Source organism: Mustelus asterias, chromosome 2, assembly GCF_964213995.1.
Source record: "Mustelus asterias chromosome 2, sMusAst1.hap1.1, whole genome shotgun sequence".
NCBI lineage: Eukaryota > Metazoa > Chordata > Chondrichthyes > Carcharhiniformes > Triakidae > Mustelus > Mustelus asterias.
Window position 1 is genome coordinate 95,213,860 of NC_135802.1, and position 19,518 is coordinate 95,233,377.

Consider the following 19,518-nt stretch of genomic DNA (forward strand, 5'->3'; position numbering starts at 1 on the left):
ATTAAGGCGTATCCTGTTATAAGGAAGTCTTCATTAATCATGCATAATTAAGCTTTTGTTCATGGTAACTATTGCACAGAATTCAGACAACACCACCTTGATTAACTACAGTCCAATTGTACTTTCCTTTATTCTTTCATGAGATGGGCGGCACGGTAGCACAGTGGTTAGCACTGCTGCTTCACAGCTCCAGCGTCCCGGGTTCGATTCCCGGCTCGGGTCACTGTCTGTGTGGAGTTTGCACATTCTCCCCGTGTCTGCGTGGGTTTCCTCCGGGTGCTCCGGTTTCCTCCCACAGTCCAAAGATGCGCGGGTTAGGTTGATTGGCCAGGTTAAAAATTGCCCCTTAGAGTCCTGGGATGCGTAGGTTAGAGGGATTAACGGGTAAGTATGTGGGGTGGGATTGTGGTCGGTGCAGACTCGATGGGCCGAATGGCCTCCTTCTGCACTGTAGGGTTTCTATGATTCTTCTATGATTCTATGTGGGAATCATTGATAACATTTCCACCCCTAATTGCCCTTGAAACCCACTGGCATGCCAACACCATTTTTGGAGGACAGTTAAGAGTCAACCACATTGCTGTGGATCTGAAGTCAGAGAGCCAGACCAGGCAAGGACAACAGATTTCCTGCCACATTGGACATTATTGAACCAAGTGGGTTTTTACGACAATAATGGTGATCACAAAACTGAGACTAGTTGTTCAATTTCCGGTTATTAACTGAATTTAAATTCCACCAACTGCCATGGTGGGATTTGAACCATTGTCCCCAGAACATGAGTGTGGGCCTCTGGATTACCAGTCCAGTGACATTATCACTATGCCACCACTGCCCCTGTGCACCAAGTTCTCATCATATGGATAGAAAATTGCAAGATAACATTTTGAAATGTTCAGGTTATTTTAATGCATCCATAATCCCCAATACAATTTTGAGTTGAATAACTTTTTGAATGGAAATTAACTAATGATCTAGTTTACAAGGCGGCTATATAGTACATTACACCCATCAATTTTCATTTGTTTACCCCATGACTCACCATTCCAGAAAAAATGTAGTGCCTAATTGGCCCGTTATATTAGTCTTATTCTTTAATGCTTTATTCTTAAAACACTCCAAATCTCAATATGCAACACAAAGAAAATACAGTAATTTGCATCCATCAATAAAACCAGAAAAAGTTAACTTTGGCTTGTGCAATCATCTCACCTGACAATGGCGAATTTAGAGCGACAGGCAAGATTATGGCCACTGGAAGGAGTGGGTTGTCCCACAGTGAAAGGTTGAGTAAAGTGCACTTATATTCTTTGGAGTTTAGAAGATTGGTGGGGGAGGGGAGGGGGGGGGGGGGGTGACTTTATTCAAAGATATAAATATTCTGAAAGGGCTCAAGATTAGTTTCCCCTGATGGAGGAATTTAGAACATGGACACAGCTTCAGTATAAAAGCGGAGTGGTTAGCACCGTTGCGTCAGTGCCAGGGACCTGGGCTCAATTCCCAGCTTGGGTCACACTGTGCTGAGTTTGCATGTCCTCCCCATGTCTGCACAGGTTTCCTTCCACAGTCCGAAAGACGAGCTGTTTAGGTGCATTAGCAGTGTTAAATTCTCCCTCGGGTGTACCCAAACAGGCACCAGTGTGGGGCAACTAAGGGATTTTCACAGCAACTTTATTGCCGTGTTAATGTAAGCCTACTCGTGACACTAGTAAACAAACTTTTAAACTTTAAATTGACAATCATTTAGGACTGAGATGACAGAAATTTCTACACTCATACGGCTGTGGGTCCTTGGGAGTTCTGCATGTCAGAGCATTGTGGATGTCCCATCACAGTGTATTTAAAGCCAAGGATAGATTCTCATGGAATCAAGGGATATGGAGAGCTGGCAGAAAGTGGAATACAAGTTCAAGATTAATCATGATCACAATTATGGAAGCTCAGTGGGCCACATGGTCTACTCCTGCACCTATTTCTTACATTGTTAACTTTAAAATTCTTTTAAATCTCCAACAATAATTAAAGAAATAAGACTTCACACTGTCAGAGGTTGTTTGTCAGTAATTAAGACATGGATTGTTGCTTAAAAATCATTTACACTTGAATGGACAAGACCATAACTTTCTGGCATCTTTAGTAGCGATCTATCAAGTACAGCAACTTCACACCATTTTGTGTATTTCCATGTACAGTCCGGGCAAAGCTTCTGGAGGAGCAGGAAAGTTCAAACAGTAACTTCTGCATTTAACCATAGTCGTCAGAAGTTGCTGTCCAATTTACTCTTTAATCATGGTGAGCTGAATTAGCCTCACACTCATCTTTCCTACAAAATCATGTCCATCGCATCAACCAGGAAGAATACTGACTTTTCCAAACCCATAAAATTTAAGAGGCAAAACCTAAAAAATGTAAACAGCCAGTGTCCTGGACAAAGAGCTGTGCCAACCAGCCAATAAGCAGGTAGGCAGCACCAAATGAAAGCCTGTAAATTACAAACTACTGGGGCAGTTCTTAGCTCTATGCTCAAGTAGATGGAACTTGTATCATAAAATTTTGAAGCATTTAATACCTTCAACAAAAAAAATGAAAGTTGAGAGACTTCTTTTTAAGGGAAAAAAGTCTTTATTGCTTATGTTACATCCAGCATAAATGCACTGAAATATATAAATGTCTCAAGTACATGAAAGGGAAAACTATACACTATTGTAGAGGTTGAAGCTCAGTGGACTCATGTCCTTTCCTGATTTCATTCTTTGTAATTTACGCATTCTGGATTGTTACGATCCCTAACTACTCTATCAGTAAACTAGCTTAAAATTGCACAAGGACTTTAGCGACATCATGTATAACCTTCAGGTTCAGACTGCAGTTCTAAAAACCACCCAACTTTATAACGCATATTAGATAATTACTACCTTGTACTCACACTGGAGCATGTATTCTACATTCAATTAAATATCTTACCTTGGAATATGCCACTCTCCTCAGCAAAACATTTGTTCATTATACCAAAAAGTAATTTGAAAAAGATTTCATCTTCCAAAGCAGGTACATTCTGTTCAATCCATTTGGTTTAGGTATCTTCAGTCACTGTGAAGGTGGAACAAACATTTTAATTAGGATACGTACCCAAAAGGCATTAAAATACAATTTTAAAAACTCCAATACTGGAAAATTGGACCTTCAGGGGAGGGGACAGAATTGTGTGCTTCTAACTCCAAACAAGTCAAAGTACTATGGCACATTAACAGTTATTAAATGGCATAAAAACAGAAAAGGCTGGAAATAATCAGGTCAGGCAACACGAAGGAAAATTATGGTCTTGTGTCAAAACCAGGTAAAAGTAGTACCTGCATAAAACCAGGTACAGAGGCAGGGAACCAAAAAACAAAGGTGCGTGCTGGGGAAAAGGCAGAAAAGTTTTAAAATGATTCACTAGATGCATGCATACAATGTACGAACATTAAGGCAGGGAAAGAATACAGAGATAAAAATCAATGGACAGTTTTTCTACCTCTCTGCAGTTTTTATAATAGTGACTGCAAGGATAAATGGCACTCTGCAAAAAGATCAGTGTGTCAGGGAGCATTAATTAATTACTTGAATATAACTACCTCAAAATTCTAACCTTTTGCACACCAAAACACTCCAGAATCAGTTCGAGATATGACTTTGGCATACATTTTCCTCTCCATTGCAAGCTTATACACTGAAGGGACAAGAGCTTTGTACTTGCATGCTTATACATATGCACAGATTTTCCAAAACATTTAAAACAATCCACTTGTCAGAGTAGTTGCAGACAACCTACAGTGCATCTGTTAGGGTGGCGCAAGACAGCCAAATGTGGCATAACATGACAGATCACCAGGAGGCTACAAACCACAACTTTATTAAATGCTTAAAGTGCCGCAGATAATTTTAAAACTCAGTCTGACATTACACTGGATTAAGATTCAGTTGCAGACCCCAGTGGAATGACGCCCCTCCCCACCAGATTGGAATTCCAGATTCCAAAATTGAGACCACATTTGTGTAGTTGCAAAGCAAAATGTGATGTAAAAGTTTAATACTTCTGAAGGTGACAAGTTATTAGATATTGTTATAAACCCAGAGTGATTCAAGAGTTCTTTCACATGATCTGTTGTATGAACTCCATATTCTTTCAAAGCAAATAACACTAATGACTATCAGTTTTCATCTGAAAACACAACCCAAAATTATCAAGAGTACTGCATATAGTTTTAGCCTCCTTACTCAATGGAGGATATTTTTGTATTGGAGACAGGTCAGAGAAGGTTTATTAAACCGAGTCATGGGATGAAGGGGTTGTCTGATGAGGAAATGTTGGGCCTATCTTTAGAGTCAAGAGCAAGAGGTGATTTTACTGAAATGCAAGACTGAAAAGGCTCGACAACATAGATGCTGTGGGGAGGTTTCCTCTCACTGGGGTAATCTAGAATTAGGGGGCATTTTAACAGAATAAGGGGTCTCCTATCAACTCCCCAATAGAGTTTTCCATTGTCCTCACTTCCCACCTCACCAACTTCCATATTCAATGAATCATTTACTGCCATCTCCAAAAACATTCCCCACCCCTCCTCCCCTCGCAGCATTCCAAAGGGACTATTCCCTCCATTCATTCAGCAAGTATGACCCCAAGCTTCCGGGAGCCTGGTACATGAATTCATCACCTTGCTCCCACACGGACATTTCTGACCTTCGCCTACTGCATTATTCCAGTGAAAGTCAATGCACGTTTGAGAAGCAGCATTGAATCTTTCAACGAGGCACTTTACAGCCTTCAAGACAGATAGAGTTCAGCAAGTTCAGACCACGATCTCCGTATTAATTTTGTTTCCTTTGTAGGATTCAGTTTTTCTTATTTTTTGCGTGCTGTTAGCAGCACACCTTTGTTTCTTTTCTTGCCCCATCACTATTCCCCTTGGCCATAGAAGATTAACTCATGTTATTCAATCTCTGTCTTTCACCTGACCATAGTATTTCCTGCTGTCCTTGTCCCACCCGCCTTGCTCAAAACCTACCCTATTTCTAACTTCCCCCAGCTCTGATGGTCACAGGCCTGAAACATTAGCTCTCTCCACAGATGCTACCATAACCTGCTGACTATTTGCAATATTTTCTGTTTTTATTTAGGAGGAGGAATTTCTGCTCCCAGAGCATCAATACTTGGAATATTCTACCCCGGAGAGCTGTGAAATCTGGGTCACTGAATCTACAAAAAGGAGTGAAGGGCTTGGAGGACAGACATAAAAGAGAGTTAAAGCCATGATCAGGTCAGCCATGATCTTATTGGATGGGGGAGCAGGCTCAAGAGGTTGAATGGCCTAATCCTTATAATTATTCATTTAAGAATACAATATAGCATTTTACAGTATTTAAAATGAATTTGTTGAATTTTTCTGGGTTTTATGATCAAATTAAACCCTCCTTATGAAAGTTCAGACAATAGATTTTATTTCACTGGACAGGAAGAGTATATTAAGTTTAGGAATAGCTATATACAGGTCCAAGTCAGAAAAGATATTTATAAATATAAAACGGCAATGAAATTAATCTCTCTAACCTTTAATCGCCATCTCAACAGATTTTCTTTCATTCATTCAAGGGATATGGGCTTCACTGGCTAAGCCAGGATTCATTACCCATTCCTAGTTGCTCGTGGTGGTGGCAAGTTGCCTTCTTGAACCACTGCAGTCCACATGGTTTTTGTCGGTATTGGTACAACCACAGCTGTTAGGAGGGAGCTTTAGGATTTTGGCCCAGCAACAGTGAAGTCAGGATGGTGAATGGCTTGAAGGGGAATATCCAGGTGGGGTTGTTCCTATGTGTCTGCTTCCCTCTTCCTTGGAGATGGAGTGGTCATGGGTTTGGAAGGTACTGCCCAAAGAGCTTTGGTGAGTTCCCACAGTGCATCTTATGGATAATACACACTACTGCTACTATGCACCAGTGGTAGAGGGAGTGCATATTTGTGGAAGGCTTGCCAACCAAGCAGGCTGTGTCCTGGATAGATGGTGTCAAGCTTGAAGTGTTATTGCAGCCACACTCATCCAGGCAAATGGACAGTATTCCATCACACTCCTGACTTGCACCTTTTCGATTGTGGCCAAGCTTTGCAGAGTCAGACACCACCGGATCCCTCGCCTCTGAACTGTTCTTGTTGCTATAAATATTTATATGGCTAGTCCAGTTTCGTTTCTGGCCAATAGCAACCCCCAGGATATTGATAGTGGGGGATTCACTGATGGTACTGCCACTGAATGTCAAGAAGTTATACAGCTCCTTTTTGTAGTTGTCAATACACAGCTATGTTCTCTGGGAGTCTGTTCCCCATGTTCTCAATCCTGCGGGCAAGTTCCCTTTCAAATCTTAGCCTCATTTGAGGTTTCTGAATTATGACTACATTCATATGATTACTGACAAAGTAAACACTTTGCTTACTTAAGCTACTGACATTTTGATTGCACAAACTTCAGCTGAAAACTTCAATTGCTAACAAAGGATTCCTAACCAAATGTCTTCAGAACATTTTGAAATTACCCTATTTAGTAATGACGAAGAATATTACCTCTAATGACTTGAAAATAAGTAGCTGCATGTTCTGTACTTCACATCTACTCAGTGAGTCAATAGGAAAAAATGTTGCACTCAAAGATCACTCAAGAACATACAATTATTGTCCTTGCCCCTTCAGGAATTTCATAGTTCATTATGAATCACTGAATGATTTGCAAACCCAGATTTGTCAAAATGGTGACAAATCTTAAGCCATTTAACTAATGACAAATACCTTTCTCTCTGTCGGATTCAACAAAATTTTCTTTCAACCATTTCTTGCAAGAAATTGCAGCCAAGTAGCATCAATTCCTACAAATATGGGCAAAACATGCTCAAGGGGCTGATTGACCTTTGCCTATCCCAATGTTCAGTGCCCAAAATTTAAGATAAATAGTGGTTTAGTGTAATGAATAAAACATGCACTAAGAATCCCTGCAGTGCAGAAGGAGGCCATTCAGCCCATCAAGTCCACACTGACCACAATCCCATCCAGGCCGCACCCTCCCAACCAGATGCATTTACCTTGCTACTCCCCCTGACACTATGGGACAATTTACCATGGCCAATCAACCTAACCCGCACATCTTTGGACTGTGGGAGGAAACTGGAGTACCTGGAGAAAACCCACGCAGACACGGGGAGAACATGCAAACTCCACAGTCACTCGAAGCCAGAATTGAACCCAGTTCCCTGGTGCAGTGAGGCAGCAGTGATAACCACTGTGCCACTGATTCACTTTCCTAAAAGCATCACCCTTAGTCCAGGGCAGCTCAAATTTCAAATCGACAAATAACAAATCACAACTGGCAAAATAGACAGTGTTCCTCAATTTCTATATTTGTAAATTAGCTATTATTTTTAAACAAAATATAAAGGAATATGCTAACTTTCACTCTTGCTTCCCAAACGCCCAATCACACATGATCCCCTCCAACCTCCACTCCTGGCTGTGACCATCAAGTTTGTTCTCTCTCTCTCCCCCCCTCTCTCCAACTGGCTTGCAGCCTCTCGCACCCCTAACCTGCACCCCACTGCCACTCCCCAATCCTTCCCCTCGCTGAAAACTCTCACTCCCCAGGTCTCACACTCCGGTCTCCTGAACCCTCCCTGTGAGCGTGGAAGAGCAGTGAGAGGCAGGAGGGGTAGCTTAGACTTGCAGGAGGCAAGTTGTGAACCAAAGGGTCAGCAGTGAGGATGGATCAGCAAGTGAGAGAGGCCATTCCAAAATAGCACTGAATGGGCAAGCCCTACTTCAGACTGGCGCAAAACAATATGCACTTTGTTAAACAAGAATACAGACAAATTTAATGACCAACATTAAAGCAAAACAACTTAAAACAGGGACTAAAATAGCTCTCAAAACACATGGGGCAACAGGGCCATTCTAAAAAGAATTATTGACAGGAATACTGGCCACAGCGTGATTTCTATGGTAGTCATGATGTGGAGATGCCGGCGTTGGACTGGGGTAAACACAGTAAGAAGTTTAACAACACCAGGTTAAAGTCCAACAGGTTTATTTGATTGGCCAGGTGTTGCTGCTTTAAATTTTGAATCTGATGGCCTCCAGGGAAGCCATTATTCAAAGCAGTTCGGATTCAACAAACAAACAAATGTAAAGCATCTATTTTGGAATTCTGACAAAGTGTGTTCTACAAAAGTTACTACAATGGAGTCACTGAGCAGAACTCTGACCAACATGCATTCTAAACACTTTGGGCACTTGCACTTATTTTATGGAAAAATGAAAATTAAAGGTGGTTTCAGGATGGGCAACACCATATTCAATTAAAAAAGGCTTTTACGGTCAAATTTAAACCTGTAGCTAAGCAGAATCTTTTGCTAGTATAAAGGTATTTGATAAACTAATTACATTTATCATTTGATCTCTTTGGGATTTATAACATCTGAGACATTGAACAAAGCCATAGGAGGTTTGTAAAAATTAATTATATCCAGTACTTGCATTTCTTTGCAATGATAACACAACGAGTTGAAACTCGAGGCTTAGAATGCATCTGGAAAGCTATTGCACAGACACATTGGAGTATTTCCGTTGTTATTTCTATTCTGGTGATAAGAGTACAACTGTTATTTTTCTGTCATCCTCCTGGGAGTACAATAGCATACATATTAAAAGTACCCATTAAAAAAGCATCCAGTACCTGCAACCTCTCACTTTGTTGTACAGTGCACTACACGATTCACCAAAACCTTCAAAGCTTTTTTGCTAAAATTTTGACTATTCATTTCCTTGTTCACTTCACATATGCCCCAATTTCAGAGTATCATCAATTTGTAAATAATTTTAATGCTTTATTATCCTTACTGGGATCACCAAAATTTCAATGTAAATTCAAATTCAGGTTCCAAAGCTTATAATATTATAATGACAATATCAATCATGTCCACTTTTGTCCTCTTGTGGTGATTGCACAGGTCTCATTTTACCATCCACATAATGGCTTTAAAATCCCCTATGTTGGTACCTTCTTGTCACAGTAGTCAAATCAGTATTTATATTTTTCAGGTACCATTTCCTAAACAAATTTCAACTGATATTTGTAAAGGTCAAAGAGAGACTAGTGCTCCCACAGTCAGTTTGAGTCGTCTCTTTCAGCCATCTAGTTACATGACCTGCAAATGGACTTGAGCACCATAAAAACGTTCCACGTTTGCTGCCCTCTTGGTCTCAAGAAACATGATGGACGAGCCAAAAAATGGCCTCATCTGCAGTTATGTTTTCAACGATATGATCAAACTCCCCTTGAAATCAGATCACTGCACAAACTTGAGGCTAAATGCCAGAATGTGGTTCGGCTGGGTAACAGCTTGTTATTTCTTAAACATCTCAGAAGGCCAGTTCTGACCTCAGGTTTCAGGTAGAGACATTAGACCAGTGGTTCCCAAAGGGTGCGGCGCGCCACACTGGTGCGGCGAGAGGGGATGGCAAGTGTGGCGGGAAGATTCAAGTACAATCAAAGAAACATTTAAGCATGGTTTAAACAAGCATTGTTTTATACTTTCTGGATGTCCCATGATCATATTATAAAGCAGTTGTGTTCTATGTTATGAATCAAGCACTGCTAGGAGTTGTTTTTGAATGTATTTATCAATAAAAAATTCGGTGTGGCGCGAGCAAATTTTTATTCCAAAAGTGCGGCCCAGTGAAAAAAGTTTGGGAACCACTGCATTAGACGAATATAACTATTCTCTATTGTATCTAGTATGTGGAATTATCTTTCCAGAGAGCAGTGGAGACAGGGTCAAATATTTATTTTAAATCAGAGTTAGATAAATTGATTGACACAGAAGTCAAAGGTTATAGAAGGTAGACAGGAGAGTTGAAGCCACAATCAGATCAGCCATCATACCATCAAAGCAGGCTCAAGGGGCCAAATTGCCTGCTGCGAACTCGGATAGTTATATGGGTATGTATGGGTTATGTATCATACTGCAATGCATTCAGAGCCTGTATGGGATATGACGGGATGGCAAATGGTGCATTTCAGATGATATTAACCTTCTGCTGACTTCAGCTGTTTTTGCAAATGTTCTGACTCAGGCTGTTGAAGTCAGCTTTACCCAAATCTAAAACCTTAGCTGTTTTGCATTTCTCCCATTTAAACACTACGTTGAATTTGATAACACAAAAGTAGGTTGGAATGCAAGTGAGGAGGAAGTCAAGAAGCTTCAAGGCAATTTAGTTAAGTTGAGCAAGTGAGCAAATACATGGACAAATGAGATTTTATCCACATAATTAGGCAAAACAGAAAGTCAGAGGATTATTTAAATGGTAATAGATTGGGATATGTTGATGTACAAAAGGACCTGGATGGCCTTGTATACCACTTACAGAAAGCAAGCATGCAGGTACAGTAAGCAGTTAGGAAAGCAAACGTTGGCCTTCACTGCAAAGGACTTGATTACAGGAGCAAGAATGTCTTATTGCAGCTGTGCAAGGCCTTAGTGAGGCCACACCCAGAATTGTGCGCACAGCTTTGGACTCCATACCAAAGAAAATATATATTTGCCATATAGAGGGAGTGCAGCAAAGATTCACCAGATTGATCCCTGGGATGGCAAGATTGTCTGAGTAATTGTGCCAACTAGGCCTGCATTCATTAGAGTTTAGAAGAATTAGTGGATCTGTGGGTGCGAACAGGACTCCAGGATAGTAGTCTGCCTACCTGGTGCTGGGGTACTGGATGCCTCCGAGCAGATAGGAGGCATATTAAAAGGGGAGGATAAAGAAACGGATGTCATTGTACACATTGGTGCAAATGACGTAGATAGGAAGAGCAGGGGGATCCTACGAGAGCAATTCAGGGAGTTGGGAAATAGGCTAAAAAGTAGGGCCTCCAGAGTGGCAATCTCTGGGCTGCTCCCAATGCCTAGGGCCAGTGAGGCTAGGAATAGAGAGATAGTACAATTGAACGCTTGGCTAAAGGACTGGTCCAGGAGGGAGGGCTTCATATTCCTGGATCACTGGGAGGTTTTCAAGAGAGGAGGGCACCTGTACAAGGACGGGTCACAACTGAATTGGAAGAGCACGAACATCCTGGCTGGGAGTTTTGCTAGTGCAGTTCGGGTGGGTTTAAACTAATATGGCAGGGGGGTGGGGATCAAAAAATTAGGACTACAAGTGTAGAGGCTGGGGATGAGCTTGGGGCCAGGACAAGGCTGGCAAAGAGGAAGAGCACTCTGGGGGAGGATGACCTCACTGGGCCTGGAGGTCTGGAGTGCATCCACTTCAATGCAAGGAGCGTAGCAGGCAAGACAGACAAACTTAGGGCCTTAATGCTCACGAGGAATTTGGATGTGATTGCGGTGACAGAGACTTGGTTGAAAGAGGCATAGGACTGGCAACTGAATATTCCAGGGTGCAAGTGTTTTAGGCGAGACAGAGGAGGGGCCAAAAGAGGTTGGGGAGTAGCAGTATTAGTTAGAGAGCATATTACAGCGGTGCAGAGGGAGGACAATTCAGAGGGGTCGTGTAACGAGTCACTGTGGGTGGAGCTCAGAAACAGGAAGGGCGCAGTCACCATGTTGGGGGTATACTACAGGCCCCCCAACAACCCAAGGGAAGTGGAAGAATGGATATGTCAGGAGATAATGGATAGGTGCAGGAAAAATAGGGTTATTGTAGTGGGAGACTTCAATTTCCCTGGTATAGACTGGAAATCGCGTAGGGCTGAGAGTCTGAATGGGGAGGAATTTGTAAAATGCATACAGGAGGGTTCTTTGGAACAATATGCAGATAGCCCGGCTAGAGAGGGGGCTATACTGGACCTAGTACTGGGGAATGAGCCCGGTCAGGTCTTCAAAGTTTCGGTAGGGGAACATGTGGCAAATAGTGACCACAATTCTGTTAGCTTTAGGATAGTGATGAAAAGGACGAGTGGTGTCCCAAGGGTAAGGTGTTGGATTGGGGGAATGCTAACTTTAGTGGGATTAGGCAGCTGTTGATTGGGAGAGGCTGTTTGAGGGTAAATCCACATCTGGCATGTGGGAGTCTTTTAAGGAACAGTTGTTAGGGCTGCAGGATAGGCATGTGCCTGTAAAAAAGGATAGGATTCGAGAACCGTGGATAACCAGGGAAATTGAGGGATTGGTCAAAAATAAAAAAAAGAGTGGCGTACGTTAGATTCAGGCAGCTAAAAACGGAGGGAGCTCTGGAGGAATACAAAGAAAGTAGGAAAGAACTCAAACGAGGAATTAGAAGGGCAAAAAGGGGTCACAAAATGTCCTTGGCAGACAGGATTAAGGAGAATCCCAAGGCATTTTATTCATACGTTAGGAACAAAAGGGTTGTCAGGGCAAATAAAATCGGACCTCAGGGGCAAAAGTGGGGAATTATGCTTAGAGCCCAAAGAAGTAGGGGAGATCCCAAATGCATACTTTGCGTCAGTATTCACAAAGGAAAGGGATGTGTTGACTGGGAGTGTCTCGGAGGGGAGTGTTGACCCGTTAGAGAAAATCTCCATTACAAGGGAGGAAGTGTTCAGTTTTTTAGGGAATGACAAATCCCCAGGGCCTGATGGAATCTATTCCAGGCTGCTCAGGGAGACAAGAGATGAAATCGCTGGGCCTCTGACGCAAATCTTTGTCTCGTCACTGGACACAGGTGAGGTCCCAGAGGATTGGAGGATAGCTAATGCGGTCCCGTTATTTAAGAAGGATAGGAAGGATAATCCGGGAAATTATAGGCCAGTGAGCTGGACGACCGTGGTAGGGAAGTTGTTGGCGAGGATTCTTAGAGATAGGATGTATACGCATTTAGAAAGGAATAAACTCATTAACGATAGTCAGCATGGTTTTGAGAGGGAGGTCATGCCTCACTAACCTGGGAGTTTTTTGAAGTGACTAGAATGGTTGACGAGGAAAGGGCCGTGGATGTCGTCTGTATGGACTTTAGTAAAGCGTTTGACAAAGTCCCTCATGGTAGGTTGGTGCAAAAGGTTGGATCTCATGGGATAAAGGGGGAGGTGGCTAGATGGGTGGAGAACTGGCTTGGTCACAGAAGACAGAGGATGTTAGTGGAAGGGTCTTTTTCCGGCTGGATGCCTGTGACTAGTGGTGTTCCGCAGGGTTCTGTATTGGGACCTCTGCTGTTTGTGATTTATATAAACGATCTGGAAGGAGGTGTAACTGGGGTGATCAGTAAGTTTGCAGACGACACGAAAATGGCTGGACTTGCAGATAGTGAGGAACATTGTCAGCGGCGACAGAAGGATATAGATAGGCTGGAAATTTGGGCAAAGAAATGGCAGATGGAGATCAATCCAGATAAATGCGAAGTGATGCATTTTGGTAGAACTAACGTTGGGGGGAGCTATACAATAAAAGGCAGAACCATAAGGGGTGTAGATACGCAGAGGGACCTGGGTGTGCAAGTCCACAGATCCTTGAAGGTGACGGCACAGGTGGAGAAGGTAGTGAAGGGGGGGGGGGGGGTGGAGAGAGGTTTAACACGGATATCACAAGGACGTATTTTACACAGAGGGTGGTGGGGGCCTGGAATGAGCTGCCAGGCAAGGTGGTGGAGGCGGACACGCTGGGAACGTTTAAGACTTATCTCGATAGCCACATGAACGGAGTGGGAATGGAGGGATACAAAAGAATGGTCTAGTTTGGACCAGGGAGCGGCGCAGGCTTGGAGGGCCGAAGGGCCTGTTCCTGTGTTGTATTGTTCTTTGGTCAATGAAATACATAAAAAATTTTGACAGGGCTGGACGTAGGGATGATGTTACCCCTGGCTGTGGGAGAACAAGAAGAGAGCGTCACAGTCTCAGGATATGGGGTAGGCCATTTAGAACTGATGAGATATTTTTTCATTCAGACAGTGGTAAACCTGTGGAACACTATATCACACAAGGCTGTGGACGCCAAGTCACTGAATGAGTTTAAGGAAAGAAAGGGGTATAGGGAAAGAGTGGGAGTATGGCATTGACGTAGGGCACCATACTGAATAGCGGAGCATGCTCAACAGGCCAAATGGCCTACTCCTGCTCCCATTTCCCAAGTTTCCTTTTTGATCATAATATTATCCTTAGTTTTGTACTGATATTCTGTCAACTAAATCGGACTAATTGCTCATTACTAAATTTAAAATTGTCCGCTTGTTGGTTCTAAGGTACATTGTAACAGAAAGCTATTACAAACATACACAAGAATTTCACTATCTTTCGAACATGCGCTGATCTGCTTGTTCCAATCCATATGCAAATTTACAATCTCCCATTAAAACTACCCTGCTTTGCTACCAGCTTGTTGAATTTCTGCATTTATACAAGTGAACACTTCATAACAAGGGGCGGGGGGTCTTGACATATCTCCTAATAGAAGTCTTAAATCCCCTTCATATTCTTGATTCCACCCTTAAAGATTTCACTGATGGCTTATTTTTGCTTGATATCACTGGTGTGGTTATGCAAGGAAAGATATGGAAGTGATTTTATCCTTTAAGGTTATTCCTCCCCCCTCAAAATCGTTTCCCTATTTCTGTTACATGCTTTATAAAATTGGTATATTCCCAGCCCTCACCATCTTGTAGCTATGCTTCAGCAATGACCATCATGTCATACCCTCCAGGTTGAATTTGTGGCTGCAGTTCTTCCAATTTGTTCCTTCTACTCCATCTATCTGTACAAAGAATGCTCATTTCGGATATACAGTCTAATCACTTGCATTTACTCATTTCACTCTCCTGGCTTAACGACATTACATCTTTTAGTTTTCCCTAGCCTGCAATGCCTACAGCACAAGCTCTGACTGTAATTCTACATGTTTCCCCATCACTTGTATCAAACGATTATTAATACTGCCTTTTCCGTCTCAGCCTCTCCATCTTAAGGTTAAAATTCTTGTGACCACCCTTCTTTCCTTTCTACTAGAACCCTAGTTCAGGTGGAGCCTGTGCTAAAATGGTACCTTTTTTTTCTGACGGACTATTAGTGCCAGTGTCCCATAAAATGGAGCCCCTTTCCCACATCACTCCGACAGCCAAGTGTTCATCTCCTAAATCTGTTTATCCCAATGTCAGGTTACACTTGGTTTGAATAATAATCCAGAAATTAACTCTCGGAGAACCTGTTCTTTAATTTAGCTCCTAGTTGCAGGTGTGCTCCAAACAGGACCTTTTGCTTATGTCACTGGTCCAACACAGACCATAATGACTGGATCCTTCTCCCTCCCTCTTCAATATTCTTTTTCAAGCGGGATTGAGGTACTTCTCCTTCAGGCAACCAGTAGATAAGACATCCTGTTCTCTTGATCGTAACACAACTTGCTATCTGCTCATCTAATTATAGAATACCCTACAATTACCATGTCAGGTTTCCTCAACACCTTTCCCATTTGGTGCCATGGTCCACGTTCTGCCTGTTCTTCTGACAATCTCTATTTTTTTTGCACAGAGGTTAGCAAATACATCTATTGAACGGATCAGTTGCCATGGTTCCTTGCTTTCTATCGCGCTTGTGTTTGCTTAACTCTGCACACTAATGGTCACACCAATCCCATTCTGCATCTCTCCACATGGCATTACTGAAATCTGGAGCAACAGCCCAGATACCTTGCCCCTCTGTTGTGTCAGAGTATCTCCAACTTAACAACTGAGCAGTGTTGAGACAGATGCTGCATTGTCCACAGGTTTCTGCATACTGCAGATTGGACACAACCCGCTTTGCTACATCTTAGTCTAGTTTACTTGCATCTACTTTTTCATTTGTTGAATGACTTTTTTTCTTTACGGATTACTTGCACAAAGCCACATGTCAAAACTTTTTAAGTACTGCCTTAAGCTTGTATGTACCATTACAAGTATTGAGAGGCAAATAAAAAAAGCAACACCTTAGGCCATCATAGGAGCAGAATTAGGCCACTTGGCCCATCGAGTCTGCTCCACCATTCAATCATGGCTGATATTTTTCTCTTCCCCATTCTCCTGCCTTTTCCCCCATAACTCCTGATCCCCTGATCAAGAACCTATCTTAAAGACATTCAATGACCTGGCCTCCAAAGCCTTCTGCAGGAAAGAGTTCCACAGATTCACCACTCTCTGGCTGAAGAAATTCCTCAACTGTTTTAAAGGAAGTCCCTTTAGCCCGAGGTTGTGCCCTCTGGTTCTAGCTTTTCTTAGTAGAAACATCCTCTCCACGTCCACTCTATCCAGGCCTCGCAGTATCCTGTAAGTTTCAATAAGATCCCCCCTCATCCTTCCAAACTCCAATGAGTACAGAACCAGAGTCCTCAACCGTTCCTCATACGATAAGCTCTTCATCCAGGAATCATTGTGAACCTCCTCTGGACCCTTTCCAAGGCCAGCACATCCTTCCTTAGATATGGGGCCCAAAACTGCTCACAATACTCCAAATGGGGTCTGTCCAGAGCCTTACACAGCCTCAGAAGTCCATCCCTGCTTTTGTATTCTAGCCCTCTCGACATGAATGCTAACATTGCATTTGCCTTCCTAACTGCCGACTGAACCTGCATGTTAACCTTGAGAATCTTGAACAAGGACTCCCAAGTGCCTTGGTACTTCTGATTTCTTAAGCATTTCCCCATTTAGAAAATAGTCTATGCCTCCATTCCTTCTTCCAAAGTGCATAGCCTCACTTTTCCACATTGTACTCCATCTGCTACCTCTTTGCCCACGTCCTACTGCAGCCTCCCTGCCCCTTTACGTATCTTTGTATCATGTGCAAACTTAGTAACAGTGCCTTCAGTTCCTTCTTCCAAGTTGTTGACATATATTGTGGAAAGTTGCGGTCCCAGCACCAACCCGAGGCACACCACTAGTCACCGGCTGCCACACTGAAAAAGACCCCTTTATCCCCACTCTCTGCCTTCTGCCAGTCAGCCAATCCTCTATCCATGCCAGGAACTTACCCTTAACACCATGGGCTCTTAATTTATTTAACAGTCTCCTATGCGTCACCTTGTCAAAGGCCTTCTGGAAATCTAAATAAATCACGTCCTGTGGCTCTCCTTTATCCAACTTCCTTGCTACCTCAAAGAACTCTCAGATTTGTCAGACATGAGCTCCCCTTGACTAAGCCATGCTGATTCAGTCCTACTTTATCACGCACTTCCAAATACTCTGCGATCTCATCTTTAACATTGGACTCTAAAATCTTGCCAATGATCAAAGTCACGCTAACAGGCCTAAAATTTCCCATCTACTGCCTCCCTCCTTTCTTAAAGAAGTGTTACATCTCTTTCAGAACCCTGGGGTGTAATCCATCCAGTCCAGGTGATTTATCCACCTTCAAATCTTGGTTTCTCCAGAAACTTCTCCTTTGTGATGGCCACTACACTCACCTGTGCCTCCTGATTCTCCTGGAGCTCTGGCAAGCCATTGGTGTCCCGCACCATGAAGACAGATGCGAAGTAACTATTCAGTTCCTCCGCCTTTGTTTCCTATTACCTTCTTCCACAAATTCCCACTTTCACCATATTCCAAATCTTTGTACTCTGATGGTAGAACAGACTGTTTATGACACATTCAAACAATAAGAACACAAAGTAAATGATTACCATATTACCTCAGACTTTAACAGGATTCATTAAGAGTCAGCAGGGGAAGGAGCACAATATGAAGATTCCAATTATGCCTTCATGGCGATCCTTTGCTTTCAGCCTTCACCTGTTTCTCAACATTTCCTCGAAGTCCGACCCCTCCCATCAGGTTTCCTTTAGTCTTGGATCTCCAGCTAACACTTATAACATTCTGGATTCTATAACCTTGTCAACTTGGGTTTGTGGAACAGGGATTTCAAGAGCCCTTCATTGCTGCATCTCTCTCTCATTGCCAGTTTCTCCTCCACAAGCAGGCAACTTGCCTGCGTCTCTGTTGTAAGATAACTTTTAGCAAGGCTGCCAACTGAACAGTATTGTCATATACTTGTCATAGAATTGCACACAATTAGCCCTCATCCTCTAAGAGCACATAAAAGGTAGAAACAGGAGTAGACCATATGCCCCTGCTCTGCCATTAAAATATCACGGCAAATCCTTAAACTCAGCTCTATCTTTCCACCCAATATTCATATTATAGTTCCCTTTGAGCCCAAAATTAATCGATCCACCTCAACTTCAAATATGCTCAACAATGGAGCATCCACAGGCCTTAAACAAACAGTGCACCTAAGATTCAGAAACCTCCAAGAGAAGAGATTTCTTATCTTAGACTTAAATGGCCCATTGTCCTGATGACGACAACAAATGACAACATCTGCTTCTCACTTTCTGGAAAGCAGCACAAGCCCATTCATTTTTGGTCTTTGTCAACTGCGTTATTATTTCACTTTTTCTTGGCATCTTCAAAGTTAGTTATGCAGATTGAAGTTCTAGACTCTTGAGCAAGGGGAAACAGCCTCTTAGCATCTAACCCAGAGTGCCCTCTGAGAAGCTGGCATATCCAAATGATATCACCTTTCATTCTTCTGAACTCGAGAGCAATATAATCCAACCTTTGGTAAACAAATCAAAAGATAAGCACATCGTTCCTTCAGTGCAGAGGCCAAAACCTTATACTGTACTTGGGTCTGGTTTCACCAAAGCCTTGTACAATTGGAGCTGGACTTCCTTACCTTGTATTTCACCCTCCCCCATTGCAAAGGCAACATCCAAGTTACCCAATTATTTGTTGTACCTGCACATTGGTTTATATATAAAGATGCCAAACACCAAAATGTAATGGTTTCTCGCCATTTAAAAAGATTCAGTTTTTATATCCTTACTAAAGTGAACAATCTCCACATTATGCAAGGTGACAGATGTTGCATACTCACTTAACATTTGTGCAGGAGTCTCCATAAATATCCCCATCTTCAATGATGGGATGGGGACGAATGGGGCTTGCACATCAGAAGTTACATCAGTCAAGTAACACAGACAAGGCTGAAGCATTTGCAACCACCTTCAGTCAGAAGTGCTGAGTTGATCCCAGCCTTCTCCAGAAGTCCCCAGCATGACCAGAGTCAGACTTCCACATGACATCAAGAAACGGTTGAAGGCACCAGATACCGCAAAGGCTATGGGCCCTGACAATATTCTGGCAACAGTACTGAAGACTTGCGCTTCAGATCTAGCCCTAACCAAGCTGTTCCAGTACAGCTACAACCCTAACATCTACCCAGCACGTGGAAGATTGCCTAGGTGCGTCCTACACACAAAAAGCAAGGCAAATCCAATCAGGCCAATTACCGTTCCATCAATCTATTCTTGATCGGTAAAGTGATGGAAGGAGTCATCAATGCTGCCAATCAGCACTCAGTTAGCAATAACCTGCTCAATGACACTCAGTTTGGCTTCTGCCAGGATCACTCTACTTCTGACCTCATTATAGCCTTGTTTCATACATGCACGAAAGATCTGAATGCCAGAGGTGAAGGGAGAATGACTGCCCTTGCTATCTTGGCAGCATTTGAC

General features: G+C 42.6%; 1 protein-coding gene across 7 annotated transcripts in view; it reads right to left on the bottom strand.

Annotated features, from left to right (window-relative positions):
- Positions 1-19,518, bottom strand: part of hycc1 (hyccin PI4KA lipid kinase complex subunit 1) — a 98,345-nt gene that overhangs the window by 66,633 nt on the left and 12,194 nt on the right. For 4 of the 7 annotated variants that reach the window (XM_078238653.1, XM_078238615.1, XM_078238672.1 and 1 more), the window contains one exon: positions 2,965-3,090. The gene's annotated coding sequence lies outside the window, so the exon portion shown is untranslated. Of the gene's footprint in view, positions 1-2,964; positions 3,091-17,406; positions 17,560-19,518 lie in introns of all 7 variants that reach the window. The other 3 variants (XM_078238642.1, XM_078238663.1, XM_078238625.1) reach the window with 1 other exon arrangement.